Source organism: Eublepharis macularius, chromosome 11, assembly GCF_028583425.1.
Source record: "Eublepharis macularius isolate TG4126 chromosome 11, MPM_Emac_v1.0, whole genome shotgun sequence".
Classification (NCBI taxonomy): Eukaryota; Metazoa; Chordata; class Lepidosauria; order Squamata; family Eublepharidae; genus Eublepharis; species Eublepharis macularius.
Genome location: NC_072800.1, coordinates 67074080 through 67088174, shown reverse-complemented (window position 1 = coordinate 67088174; position 14095 = coordinate 67074080). Strand labels below are relative to the sequence as shown.

Sequence of the window (14095 nt, the reverse complement as noted above, 5' to 3'; positions counted from 1 at the left end):
AGGGAACTCAAGTTGTGTTTGGGGAACCTGGACCCAATTCTTTAAAAACCTGTGTCTAGTTTGACCCTTAGCCTAATCTACTTAAAGGGTTGTGCTGAAGATAAAATAGAGAAGGGAGAAACATGTATGCCACCCTGAGCTTTTTGAAGGAATAGCAAGATAAAAAATACAATATGCGCCTAAGTTGTAGTATGATGACTAAACATAAAAATCTCATCACAAGTTCCATTGTGACTAATTATGTCAATAAAATGTATTTTTATTTTGAATGTTTACTTTAAGTTTAATAGTAAAGGCTTGGTGGAAATTACTGTGCAGACAGATTTTCAAAATTGTATTGGATTGTTTATTTTTTATTTTAATTGCTGAGATTCAAATTAAATTTTACCACGTATCCTACAAAGTAAAGATCTAGACTCTAGACTACAGTTTACTTTCAATTTCTTTTCTAATTAACTGATAAGTTTTTGTAAGGAAAAAAAAAAGAATAGCCTAGATATCAGCTGAGGAAAGCCAATAGCACCCTAATGGTTCAGCAGTGCTTTTGGACATGAATTTAAAAATGTGGATTTGAGGTGCCAGTTACTGACAATATATTTTAAATAGTAAAGGAGTAACATATAACAGGGAAATATGTTTTAGTTTTCCATTGATTTGACAAAAACTGACTTTGTATGGGGCAAAAAAAGAGACTTAGTAAAAGACTAGGAGGTATAGCCTTTTATCATGGTATCTAATGAGTCTCTCTACACGTCTTAGAGTCTCTCTACACAAAATGATAGACATGGGTTCTTCACGTATTAGGTCCTGCAAGTTTCTCCGGGTAGTGTATTCTTACAAAGAACAGCTGCTCAATGTGATTCTTCACTGGGGGGAGGGGGAGGAGAGAGAGAGAGAGAGAGAGAGAGAGAATCCCCCCTCCTCTCTCTCTCTCTCTCACACACACACACTGCTCTTTTCCCCAGTGGAAAATCTCTCTCTCTCTCTTGCAAAAGGCAGCCATGGATTTCCTGGTTCCTGTTGCATCCCCCCCTTCCCAAGCTCCTGGAGGAAAACTTGAGCCGAGGCTTTTTACAAGAGACAGAAATCCCTCCCATTGCTCTTAACCCAGCAGAGAATCATATCAAGTGGCTGTTCTTTGTAAGACTACACTACCCAGGGAATCTTGTGGGATCCGACACGCTCCTGGCGTCTCATGTAGAGAGACTCTTACTTGGGATGCTCAAGTAACTTACTTTCTGTGCGGTCTTATATTCAAGTGTGCACTGTTCCTAGCAGTGCATGTGTACCCACACTGGGAGAATAAGTATAAGATCTTTTACTTGATCCTACTCATAGTGAATAGGTCCCAATGTGGATAGTCAAATCTATATAATAAGGGCATTCACAGGTATTATACAGGGTTCTGCTAACCTAAAGGAATGCAAAGGTTTGCAGGAAAAAAAATCTACAACAGAAGAAGAAGAACTGAAGGGAGGGTCTCCGAATCTGCTAATAGCAAAGTCTATGAGCACACAAATATTGCAAGATACGGCTGTGGCTTATTCAGACTTCCCTGTTCACTTGAATGGGGCCTAATCCTTAGTCATAAATTGAGAGAAGAGGATTTGCCCAAAGCTATCCATTGAGCTTCATGGCTGAGCAAGTTTTTAATGTAGGTTTCCACTCTACTGAGGTGGTGTAAGAGTTGTGGCGGTCAAATAAATGATTTAATTGAAGAGGCATGGGGAAAGTGCATTGGAGAGTTAAGAAAAAAGATTTGCTTTCATCTACTCTCCATTTTTGTGGGCGATGTAGAAATGCAAAAAAAATCAATTTTTGTGGGCAATGATGCTACACTAGTAAGAAGAATTCTGAGTAGGTAATGAAAATTAATGTATTGCATTTTGAATAGAGCTTCAGGTGATTACATTCAATAGAGCTTGAAGTATACACACACAATCATTATATAGTTTATGACACATACAAATAAATGTATATATAGAAAAGGGAGAGAGGAAGAGAATGCTGCCTTTCAAAGTAAATAGAAGTTTTGAGAAATGATCTGTGGAGTGTAAAAACATTGCCCAAAAGTCATTTTCTCTGCACAAATTCAAATGTTACATTATAAGGGTTGCTCTTGAGCACTATTTACGCTGTTTCCTGAAGACTCATTTGATCACTGTGCCATTAATTTCACACAACTGCAGTAAGATGTCTTTTTTAAAAGCTCCACATATATATTGTCAGCACATTCTAGCAAAAAGTATCCAACTCATTTCAGTGAAAAATATTTATCTATTTACCTACCCACTCACCCATACCTGAAAAGTCAAATTGCAAACACAAACACACTCCTTGCGGTATATAATATTGCTTTTAAATTTTAAAGAGACTTGAATTCATGATTTGCAGGCACTGACTTAAGCTTCTCTTATGAACAGGTTTTTGCTTTTTCTGGAAAATGTTCATTCCTTGTGAGCAGGTCCAGATTGAGAGTTTGATCTACCCATAGGTGCAGCTATACATGGAGGGAGGGGCATTGGCTTGAGGCTCAATAAATTCTTTCCAGTAGGCCAAGCATGACATCACTTCTGGGGAAAACCCAGAAGTGACAGCCATAGCTCTAGGAATCCGCAGAAACGCTATGCCTTTACCATAGGCTTTCTGGAAGATTTCAGCCAAAGCAGTTGCCTTACTGGCCAGCATCACCTCAATCTTGATGATCTTGTCAGAGTTAAATTGCAATTAATAAATGAATACTCATGGATACTAGACATGGAATATATGACAGGCTTTCTGCAGATTAATAAACAGAACGTTGGCTTATTCCAAGAGTGCTTTTCCACTTTGCAATTAATGGACATGGTTAAAAAAAATGACACAGCATGCACATAAGAACAGTGCATATACTTCAAACTTTGCAACATCTGCAAAATACAAAAGCAGAGATAAACAATACTTTCTGACAGAAAATTGCCCAAGAAATAATCAGAAAGGTCTAAAGTCTTCCTTTATCCATTGCATTCTTATGTAGCCTCTAATGTCCTCCTGAACAACTTTGACCCTGCAAACTAATGAGATAACTAACAACTAATCTTCCTCTCTTTTTCCAGGAGGCATCTCCACAAGACGCAGGCAGTGACTGAAAATAGCTGCAAACAGGAGACAAATAATCACACCTTAGTGCAGGGTGGGGAAAAGTTTATACCAGTTTCATCATATATGTGAGTTTCATGTTAGGAAGGACTTTAAGGGTAAATACCAGCATCTTGAACTGGACCCAGTGGCAAACTGGAAGCCAATGGGGAAATGAAGTCATATGCTCTTGGTGGTTAGCCTTGGATACTACATAGACCATTTCATTTTGTGCCAACCAAAGCTTCCAAGGGCAGCTCATGTATAGTGTGTTACAACAGTCTAGCCTCTAATCTAGTGTTAAATGGATCAGTGTGGCCAGGCCAGATGTCTCCAGCTAGGGAGAAGGGAAATTCCTGCCATTTACCCCAGGGGTTCAGTTTTCTTTGGCCCATATCAATGCAAACGGAACATGAGACATTACTGGTGGGGGTTAAGGGGTTTAAGCCAATCAAGGGATGGCAATAGAAAGCTATTTGTTTACCTGTGCCTTCTCCCCAGCAGGCATTTTACTGGGTCACTGACCCACCCTCCCTCCCAAGGTATAGCATGGGACTACCTGGTCTCAATTATGGAGCTGAGCAGGAATGGGGGGGGGCAGTGTTCATCTGATTGGCAATTGTGTGGCCCCTTTTTTTGCCTGCTCTGTGCTGCCTCTTATTTGGGACGTGGGAGTTATCAAATAGACCTGGTTAAATTTCTGGTTAGGCCACAACTCGTTGGCAGGAATAGAGTGGATTGCTCAGGATAGATAAAGTTAATTGACAAACATCCTGTGGCATCACGGTGGTGGGGTGTGTGTTCAGAACATGCCATCATATGCTGGGTGGCTGGGTGACACTGTGAAGGTGCACCCTGAGAGAACCTGGTAGTTGCCTTACAGCTGGATGAAACTGGACACCTCTTAGCACAGAATGGCTGTGCCGGCTGGGATAAACAAGGCTGGTGCCAACCACTGGCCGAGTCAGGGTGGACCTGCCAGGTGGGTGCCTGGAACGGTTGCCTAGTGCAGCCCACCCTCAAAAGGGTCAGCTTATTTAAATAAGCAGTGACGTAGATCAGCCATTTAAATGAATTTAAATAATTAACCAAAACTAGTTGAACGCACACATAGTTGTCTTTGTCTTTATTGCCTTGTGTTGTATTTGGGGAGTGTGGGGACAAAGCCTTTGCCCTATATGCAGTTGATAAAATATCTAAAATTAAAGGAACCTACATGGACATTCTGTTTACCAAGAAAGGACATATGGACCAGGGTCAAACTAAACCTACTATAGTTAATTAAGAGAGCTTAAAGAGAACAGTGATATAATCCTGATTTCATTTCTTTCTTTCAAAATGTCTTTGCTTTTATCCATTTTAACTCACATCTTCCTTTGATAATTCAAAAGCTCTGTGATTGCTCACCACCTGATTAAAAACAGCATGGCAAACAATTCACAAAGCAAAGAGCTCCAAAGATAAGAATTCCATATTTTGATCATAACACAACAATTACTGAATGCTAGCTAGAATTTCTCTGCTGGAGATTTTGTGTGTGTATTTAAAGTTTGGCTGCTTCTGACAAAGATCTGAAATTAATTCGCAATTCTTCTGTGGCTCATCCAAAACACAGCACATCTCATTAACATTCCATCATAAATCCTCTGCGCATGAAAGAAAAAGGAAACAATGGGATAGAATCTCTCTCTGAAGTAATAAAGTTGGAAGCAGACATTCCAGCACAGCTTCTAATCAAGGTTGGCATGATTTATTTACAGTTCTGCAACTCTTCTGTGGCTTGGCACAATGAGAAATTGTGGTTTCACTTTGGCAAGCACTCTAATAGTTTCAATTTCTTTCCCTTGGTGCAAAATAATATGACACCTAGGTGGTAGTGGTTTTTGACCATTGTGCCAAATGATAGCTAGACCTGTTAACAATTCTGCATTTCACCACCAACATCCTGCCAATATGTTCGAGGCCTCCCACAAAAAATATTCACTTGGCAAATAGCAACGCAGGAGATATCTGATCAGATGTCACATTCTGAAGACTCTTGAAATCATTTCCTCTGGCAGCAATATGATGGAAAACATGTCATGAAATGGGCCACCCACACCACTTGACCTTGAATGATCCTAGGAGCTACAGCTGGACATGTAGCCAATGACAGGATCTCATACTGATGTTTAAGCATGCACAATGGTAGGTTTTATTGCATGTAATCAAACCTGTAATTAGAATCCTTGGTGCACACAATTGCTCAGTATATCAAATGCAAATGTTTGGATGATTTTTGCTAAATGACTTGCAAAATAAATCCATTAATCCACATGGGAGTCAACATTTTTTCCTTGAGTACTGGGGAAGTCCTTTGAGTAAAAAATGCTGGATTGTTGGAGTCAGCAGAGGTTTTAAGCCGCACATCACCTCATTCCTGAAACTAGGGTTGCCAGGGGCCCCAGGGGCCAAAGCAGGGGAGCAGGGGGCTGGGGGGAGGGGGACAACAGACCCAGTCCCTGTGCTCGAGTAGTTTGTGTATGCTCCCATGACATCATTTTCCGGTGTGACAAAAGGCACTCTGAAGGCAAGCGCTGTGAAAACCTCCCCTTTGGAGGCAGTTTCCACAGGTCTTGGCTTCAGAATGCATTGCAACTCCTCCATTGTGTTGAAAAACAAGCACGAGGGAGAAGTCGTGGTATGTGCTGAAGCCAAGCACAGTGAAAACTGCCTCCAAAGAGGAAGTTTTCACAGCAGTCGGCTTCAGTGTACGTCACAATTCTTACATCACCAGCACAACATGGGAGTGCAAAAGCTTCTCCCCCACCGCCATCAGGTGAGTGGGACTTGGGGTGGCAGTTGTGGGTGGGGTTCCCCCCTGGAGGTGGGGTGGATGGCCATTAGGGTTGCCAGCGTCCAGGTACTGGCTGGTGATCTCCCGGAATTACAACTGGTCTCCAGGCCACAGAGATCAGTTCACCTGGAGAAAATGGCTACTTTGGGGGGGTGGACTCTATGGAATTATGCCATGCCAAGGTCCTTTCTCTCCCCAAACCGCACTTTCTCCAGGTTTCTTTAGGTTTTATCCCCCAGATCTCCAGAAATTTCCCAACTTGGAGCTGGCAACCCTAATGGCCAGCTTACCTGAAACTTTTCAGTCCAGATATTTCTTCAAAGCACTTCTATTTCCAATTCCTGCTCAAAACTTTCATGTACCTTGCACACCTGCTCCCTCTTTCCCACTGAATATCCCACAGATAGAGGAAAGGTAGCCACTGCTTGAAGTAGGTGCTGTAGAGTTTCTGGACCCCAGTGTTTCTCCCAACATTATCTTGTGCAATTATGCATGACAATCATATAATACTACTCTTTACCTCCTCACACTTGAACACTCCCTGCTTCTTTTCTACCCAGATTAAGTCTTATATAGGGTTGCCAGCTCCAAGTTGGGAAATTCCTCTATGGCCTGGAGACCAGCTGTAATTCCAGGAGATCTCCAGCCACTACCTGGAGGCAGGTAACCCTAGTCTTATATGTAAATATGGCTGTGGCTGGTGGGGATGTCCTGTGGGGCTGAGATGGTGGTGGGAGGCTTCTGATGGCCCAGCTGGAAGTAAACATGGCCTGGCCGGAAGTGGTGCATTGTCACAAAAAGAGGGACAGGACCTAACCTGGCCTCTGGGGCTTTCAAAGGCCAGCAACAGGTGGCAGGAGGGGTTATGAGAAGTTACAGGCCCTGGGCTGCCGACAGTGAGGGAATTTGACTACAGGAAAGCCTGGCATGGTTCTAAAGAGAATTAGGGAGAAGGTGGCTAAGCAGAAGCATCTAAGGGCCCAGGCTGAGGGAAATCCCACAGGCAGCAGAGTGGGAGAAGCCTTCACAGAGCAGGCAAGGTCCAAGAGGCACGCAGGGTAGGCAGCTCAGCTAGAGGCCTGAGAAAGCAGCCAGGAGAGCACCAGCCAGCAAGGAGGCCCAGGGATTGGCTCCCAAGAGACATTCCAGCAAAACCTACAGTAATATTGGGAAGAGAGTTGGCACCAGGGAGGTGGAAGGCACAGAGATGTGAGGAATCCACGCAGAGGTGCACTATAAAGAGTGGCGAAGACAAAGGGACAGGCCAGGGATGAACTGGTAGGAACCTTCCCTAAGTACCAGGGCTGGGAACCTGGTCTGAGACCACCTGAAGGCATGACAGTGGCTAACAGTGAAAAGAAAACCATGTATTGTCGAAGGCTTTCACGGCCGGAGAACGATGGTTGTTGGGGGTTTTCCGGGCTGTATTGCCGTGGTCTTGGCATTGTAGTTCCTGACGTTTCGCCAGCAGCTGTGGCTGGCATCTTCAGAGGTGTAGCACCAAAAGACAGAGATCTCTCAGTGTCACAGTGTGGAAAAGATGTAGGTCATTTGTATCTACTCAGGAGGGGTGGGGTTGAGCTGAGTCATTCTGTAAGAGTTTCCCAGGGTGTGGAATGCTAATGGCGGGAGGCTTCACTGTAACCTGAGGAGGTTCTTTTGCATATGGATTGGTGCTTGATGTGCTAATCTTCTCTGCAGGGCTATTGTCGGGTGTGGAGTGTTTTGTTGGCCTGGTGTTTTTCAGAACTGGAGCCCATGCTCTGTTCATTCTTAAGGTTTCTTCTTTCCTGTTGAAGTTTTGCTTATGCTTGTGAATTTCAATGGCTTCCCTGTGCAGTCTGACAAAGTAGTTGGAAGTGTTGTCCAGTATTTTGGTGTCCTGGAATAAGATACTGTGCCCTGTTTGAGTTAGGCTATGTTCAGCCACTGCTGATTTTTCAGGCTGTCCAAGTCTGCAGTGTCTTTCATGTTCTTTTATTCTTGTCTGGATGCTACGCTTTGTGGTCCCGATGTAAACTTGTCCACAGCTGCAGGGTATACGGTATACTCCTGCAGAGGTGAGGGGGTCTCTGCTGTCTTTTGCTGATCGTAGCATCTGTTGTATTTTTCGGGTGGGTCTGAATACTGCTTGAAGGTTATGCTTTTCCATAAGCTTTCCCATCTGATCAGTAATTCCTTTGATATATGGCAAAAACACTTTTCCTGTAGGTGACTGTTTTTCCTTGGTTGTTTGATTCATCCTGGGTTTGATTGCTCTTCGGATTTCATTTCTGGAGTAGCCATTTGCCTGAAGTGCGTGGTTTAGATGATTAATTTCCTCATTGAGAAAGCGCGGCTCACATATCCGTCTTGCACGATCCACTAATGTTTTCATTATGCCTCTTTTCTGTCGGGGGTGGTGATTGGAGTTTTTGTGTAAGTACCGATCAGTGTGAGTTGGTTTCCTGTAGACCTTGTGACCTAACTGAAAGTTTGCTTTGCGGATGACCAAGGTATCCAGGAATGAGAGTTTTCCCTCACTTTCTTTCTCCATTGTGAATTGTATGTTCAGGTGGATGTTGTTGAGATGATTCAAAAACTCCCTCAATTCTTCCTCCCCATGGCTCCAAATGATGAATGTATCATCCACAAACCGGAACCATACACTGGGTTTGTGGGGTGCTGATTCTAGAGCTGTTTTTTCAAAATGTTCCATGTAGAAGTTTGCTATAACTGGGCTGAGTGGGCTCCCCATGGCCACCCCATCCATCTGTTCATAGAATTCGTTGTCCCATTGGAAGTAACTGGTTGTCAGACAATGATGGAATAAGGCTGTTACATCCTCTGGGAAAATCTGATTAATCAGTGCAATAGTGTCTTTTACTGGAACCTTGGTAAACAGGGATACAACATCAAAACTGACAAGTATGTCTTGTGGATTGAGTTTCAGAGAACTGATTTTGTTGATGAAATCTGCTGAATCTTTGATGTAAGACGAGGTTTTCCCGATGTGGTCCTGCAGGAGATCTGCCAGATGTCTAGCTAATTCATATGTCGGTGAACCAATGGCACTCACAATGGGTCGGAGTGGGACTGAATCTTTATGTATTTTGGGGAGTCCATATAGTCTAGGTGGCTGTGCTTCAGTCTTGCATAGTTTTCTGTGCGTGTCGGGATGTAGTGAGGAATTCTTGATCAGTGCATTTGTTAGCCTGGTGATTTTGCAAGTGGGATCTCGTTTTAGTTTTTTGTAGGTGGAGGGGTCCAGGAGTTCCTTAATCTTCTTTTTGTATTCCTCCGTTTTCATGATCACTGTAGCATTGCCTTTATCAGCTGGTAGAATGATGATGTCTGGATCTGCATTGAGGGTCTTGATGGCATTTCTCTCCTTGCGTGTTATATTGCTGGTGGGAAGCTTTGCCTTTCGTAGAATCCTGGCTGTCTCTCCTCTTATTTCCTCAGCTTCCTCTTCAGGTAGATGACGGATGGCAGCTTCTACATTTGCAATGATGTCTTCCACAGGAATTCTGGTGGGGGTGACTGCAAAGTTTCCTCCCTTTGCCAAGATGGAGGTTTCTTCTGGTGAGAGTTGACGGTCTGTCAGATTGATGACAATGCGTGCATTGTCGAGCATTGGGCTTGTCTGTCTTTTTTCCTGTAGTTTGTTAAACTTCTGCTTCTGTCTGGATGTGTGGTTGGTAAACACTTGTTCCATCTTCCTGTAGGTGAGATTATCGACCTTGTCCCAATCCTGACTTCTCATTTTATGGCTGGTGTTGATATGCAAGCAAAATAGCTCCTTGTCTGTGGCAGCAAGTTCTCTGCGGGTAGTGTGGATTCTCTCACGTAAGAGGGCCTGTTCTAGACGGTCATAAATGCGGTTCGCCTGTGTGGTTTTGAAGATTCTTTTAGTTGTGAGAAAAGATGGAATGGTTCTTGTGTCCCTGCAGCGTAGAAGAAAGGTCAAAGAACAGAGTAGATGTGCTTTCTTGTTCCGAAGTGTTTCCAATCTTCGGGTCTGTTGGAATGTTTCCTCCCCGTAGAGGTGTTCGATGTATTGTCGAAGGCTTTCACGGCCGGAGAACGATGGTTGTTGGGGGTTTTCCGGGCTGTATTGCCGTGGTCTTGGCATTGTAGTTCCTGACGTTTCGCCAGCAGCTGTGGCTGGCATCTTCAGAGGTGTAGCACCAAAAGACAGAGATCTCTCAGTGTCACAGTGTGGAAAAGATGTAGGTCATTTGTATCTACTCAGGAGGGGTGGGGTTGAGCTGAGTCATTCTGTAAGAGTTTCCCAGGGTGTGGAATGCTAATGGCGGGAGGCTTCACTGTAACCTGAGGAGGTTCTTTTGCATATGGATTGGTGCTTGATGTGCTAATCTTCTCTGCAGGGCTATTGTCGGGTGTGGAGTGTTTTGTTGGCCTGGTGTTTTTCAGAACTGGAGCCCATGCTCTGTTCATTCTTAAGGTTTCTTCTTTCCTGTTGAAGTTTTGCTTATGCTTGTGAATTTCAATGGCTTCCCTGTGCAGTCTGACAAAGTAGTTGGAAGTGTTGTCCAGTATTTTGGTGTCCTGGAATAAGATACTGTGCCCTGTTTGAGTTAGGCTATGTTCAGCCACTGCTGATTTTTCAGGCTGTCCAAGTCTGCAGTGTCTTTCATGTTCTTTTATTCTTGTCTGGATGCTACGCTTTGTGGTCCCGATGTAAACTTGTCCACAGCTGCAGGGTATACGGTATACTCCTGCAGAGGTGAGGGGGTCTCTGCTGTCTTTTGCTGATCGTAGCATCTGTTGTATTTTTCGGGTGGGTCTGAATACTGCTTGAAGGTTATGCTTTTCCATAAGCTTTCCCATCTGATCAGTAATTCCTTTGATATATGGCAAAACTTCAACAGGAAAGAAGAAACCTTAAGAATGAACAGAGCATGGGCTCCAGTTCTGAAAAACACCAGGCCAACAAAACACTCCACACCCGACAATAGCCCTGCAGAGAAGATTAGCACATCAAGCACCAATCCATATGCAAAAGAACCTCCTTAGGTTACAGTGAAGCCTCCCGCCATTAGCATTCCACACCCTGGGAAACTCTTACAGAATGACTCAGCTCAACCCCACCCCTCCTGAGTAGATACAAATGACCTACATCTTTTCCACACTGTGACACTGAGAGATCTCTGTCTTTTGGTGCTACACCTCTGAAGATGCCAGCCACAGCTGCTGGCGAAACGTCAGGAACTACAATGCCAAGACCACGGCAATACAGCCCGGAAAACCCCCAACAACCATCGTTCTCCGGCCGTGAAAGCCTTCGACAATACATCGAACACCTCTACGGGGAGGAAACATTCCAACAGACCCGAAGATTGGAAACACTTCGGAACAAGAAAGCACATCTACTCTGTTCTTTGACCTTTCTTCTACGCTGCAGGGACACAAGAACCATTCCATCTTTTCTCACAACTAAAAGAATCTTCAAAACCACACAGGCGAACCGCATTTATGACCGTCTAGAACAGGCCCTCTTACGTGAGAGAATCCACACTACCCGCAGAGAACTTGCTGCCACAGACAAGGAGCTATTTTGCTTGCATATCAACACCAGCCATAAAATGAGAAGTCAGGATTGGGACAAGGTCGATAATCTCACCTACAGGAAGATGGAACAAGTGTTTACCAACCACACATCCAGACAGAAGCAGAAGTTTAACAAACTACAGGAAAAAAGACAGACAAGCCCAATGCTCGACAATGCACGCATTGTCATCAATCTGACAGACCGTCAACTCTCACCAGAAGAAACCTCCATCTTGGCAAAGGGAGGAAACTTTGCAGTCACCCCCACCAGAATTCCTGTGGAAGACATCATTGCAAATGTAGAAGCTGCCATCCGTCATCTACCTGAAGAGGAAGCTGAGGAAATAAGAGGAGAGACAGCCAGGATTCTACGAAAGGCAAAGCTTCCCACCAGCAATATAACACGCAAGGAGAGAAATGCCATCAAGACCCTCAATGCAGATCCAGACATCATCATTCTACCAGCTGATAAAGGCAATGCTACAGTGATCATGAAAACGGAGGAATACAAAAAGAAGATTAAGGAACTCCTGGACCCCTCCACCTACAAAAAACTAAAACGAGATCCCACTTGCAAAATCACCAGGCTAACAAATGCACTGATCAAGAATTCCTCACTACATCCCGACACGCACAGAAAACTATGCAAGACTGAAGCACAGCCACCTAGACTATATGGACTCCCCAAAATACATAAAGATTCAGTCCCACTCCGACCCATTGTGAGTGCCATTGGTTCACCGACATATGAATTAGCTAGACATCTGGCAGATCTCCTGCAGGACCACATCGGGAAAACCTCGTCTTACATCAAAGATTCAGCAGATTTCATCAACAAAATCAGTTCTCTGAAACTCAATCCACAAGACATACTTGTCAGTTTTGATGTTGTATCCCTGTTTACCAAGGTTCCAGTAAAAGACACTATTGCACTGATTAATCAGATTTTCCCAGAGGATGTAACAGCCTTATTCCATCATTGTCTGACAACCAGTTACTTCCAATGGGACAACGAATTCTATGAACAGATGGATGGGGTGGCCATGGGGAGCCCACTCAGCCCAGTTATAGCAAACTTCTACATGGAACATTTTGAAAAAACAGCTCTAGAATCAGCACCCCACAAACCCAGTGTATGGTTCCGGTTTGTGGATGATACATTCATCATTTGGAGCCATGGGGAGGAAGAATTGAGGGAGTTTTTGAATCATCTCAACAACATCCACCTGAACATACAATTCACAATGGAGAAAGAAAGTGAGGGAAAACTCTCATTCCTGGATACCTTGGTCATCCGCAAAGCAAACTTTCAGTTAGGTCACAAGGTCTACAGGAAACCAACTCACACTGATCGGTACTTACACAAAAACTCCAATCACCACCCCCGACAGAAAAGAGGCATAATGAAAACATTAGTGGATCGTGCAAGACGGATATGTGAGCCGCGCTTTCTCAATGAGGAAATTAATCATCTAAACCACGCACTTCAGGCAAATGGCTACTCCAGAAATGAAATCCGAAGAGCAATCAAACCCAGGATGAATCAAACAACCAAGGAAAAACAGTCACCTACAGGAAAAGTGTTTTTGCCATATATCAAAGGAATTACTGATCAGATGGGAAAGCTTATGGAAAAGCATAACCTTCAAGCAGTATTCAGACCCACCCGAAAAATACAACAGATGCTACGATCAGCAAAAGACAGCAGAGACCCCCTCACCTCTGCAGGAGTATACCGTATACCCTGCAGCTGTGGACAAGTTTACATCGGGACCACAAAGCGTAGCATCCAGACAAGAATAAAAGAACATGAAAGACACTGCAGACTTGGACAGCCTGAAAAATCAGCAGTGGCTGAACATAGCCTAACTCAAACAGGGCACAGTATCTTATTCCAGGACACCAAAATACTGGACAACACTTCCAACTACTTTGTCAGACTGCACAGGGAAGCCATTGAAATTCACAAGCATAAGCAAAACTTCAACAGGAAAGAAGAAACCTTAAGAATGAACAGAGCATGGGCTCCAGTTCTGAAAAACACCAGGCCAACAAAACACTCCACACCCGACAATAGCCCTGCAGAGAAGATTAGCACATCAAGCACCAATCCATATGCAAAAGAACCTCCTCAGGTTACAGTGAAGCCTCCCGCCATTAGCATTCCACACCCTGGGAAACTCTTACAGAATGACTCAGCTCAACCCCACCCCTCCTGAGTAGATACAAATGACCTACATCTTTTCCACACTGTGACACTGAGAGATCTCTGTCTTTTGGTGCTACACCTCTGAAGATGCCAGCCACAGCTGCTGGCGAAACGTCAGGAACTACAATGCCAAGACCACGGCAATACAGCCCGGAAAACCCCCAACAACCAAAAGAAAACCATGTTTAAAAAGCTAGGTTCTCAAAGAGAGATGAGAAATGTGCTTGGTCACACATCACCTTGGACAGATGATGGCCGCAAATAAATACCACATCCTGGCAGACAGATAATGAGAATTTACAAAGCAGGGTAGGGGGATTCATGCATGAAAAAAGGACACAGGAGAGACCACACACAGTTCTGGAATCCAATAGCAGTCC

General features: G+C 44.0%; 1 protein-coding gene across 2 annotated transcripts in view; it reads right to left on the bottom strand.

The window, feature by feature from the left end:
* MALRD1 (MAM and LDL receptor class A domain containing 1) overlaps positions 1–14095 on the bottom strand; it is a 349934-nt gene that overhangs the window by 227257 nt on the left and 108582 nt on the right. The gene's annotated exons all lie outside the window — the stretch shown is intronic.